The sequence below is a fragment of the Mustela lutreola genome, chromosome 1 (genome assembly GCF_030435805.1).
Source record: "Mustela lutreola isolate mMusLut2 chromosome 1, mMusLut2.pri, whole genome shotgun sequence".
In the NCBI taxonomy this organism is placed as follows: Eukaryota; Metazoa; Chordata; class Mammalia; order Carnivora; family Mustelidae; genus Mustela; species Mustela lutreola.
In genome coordinates, this window is record NC_081290.1 from 123,808,812 (window position 1) to 123,809,800 (window position 989).

At 32.7% G+C, this 989-nt stretch overlaps 1 non-coding gene across 1 annotated transcript; it reads right to left on the reverse strand.

Moving 5' to 3' along the window:
• Nucleotides 1–635: 635 nt before the first annotated feature.
• On the reverse strand, nucleotides 636–739 carry LOC131822916 (U6 spliceosomal RNA). The gene has a single exon (XR_009350392.1). It is a non-coding gene; the product is annotated as a U6 spliceosomal RNA (small nuclear RNA).
• Between the last annotated feature and the right edge of the window lie 250 nt (nucleotides 740–989).

Below are 989 nucleotides of genomic sequence, written 5' to 3' on the forward strand. Positions count from 1 at the left end.
TAAAACTATAAAGAAATGCAGTGAGAGGCACTGAGTGGCTCAGTCAGTTGAATGTCTGAACTCTTGATTTTGGCTCAGGTCATGATGTCAGAATCACAAGATCAAGCCCCATATGAGGCTCTGTGCTGGGGACCTGGAGCCTGCTTGGGATTCTTCCTCTGCCTCTCTCTCTCTCTCTTCAAATAAATACATAAATACACAAGAAAATAAATAAATAAAATGAGTGATGATAATAAAAATTACGATACTGATACTTTTGAGGGTAAAGAGGTAGTTGTGATTAGGGTGTTTGTGAGCAGGACCACAAAATGACATTAATGGGACTGAGTTACTTTTGCTTTCCTGGTTTCCTAACACCGTAAAAACTTTTATAAGTTATGATTTATAACTGTGTTGGTATAAAGGTAAATACTTTCATATATTAATATTATGTATTAAAACATTTTTCTTAAAAAATTAATGCATTTCATGAGTCCCTACAATAAATCAAAATATTTTATAAGAAATTAAAATATTTTCTTGGCCTCTGCAAAAATTGTGTATCCAAGTACCTTGCCTACTGGACCTAATGAATATGTCAGCTTGTTTTTTCTTTTCTTTTCTTTTCTTTTCTTTAATATTATTATTATTTTTTTTTTTTTATGGAACACTTCACAAATTTGCATGTCATCCTTACTCAGGGGCCATGATAATCTCTGTGTAGTTCCAGTTTTAGTATATGTGCTGCTGAAGTGAGCACACATCAGTCTTGTCTCTGAGGTGGCTGATAAAGTTCTATTTCTTGAACTGGTTGCTAGCTACAGGAGTATTTGCTTTGTTCACTAAGATATTTTTAAAATATAGATATTTTATAAAAAAGTAGAAACACTTATGCACTGAAAATTGTAAAACATTGCTGAAGGAAATTAAAGAGACAGATAAACAGAAAGACATCCCATGTGCTTGAATTGGAAGAATTAATGTTGTTAAGATGTCCATATTACCCAAAG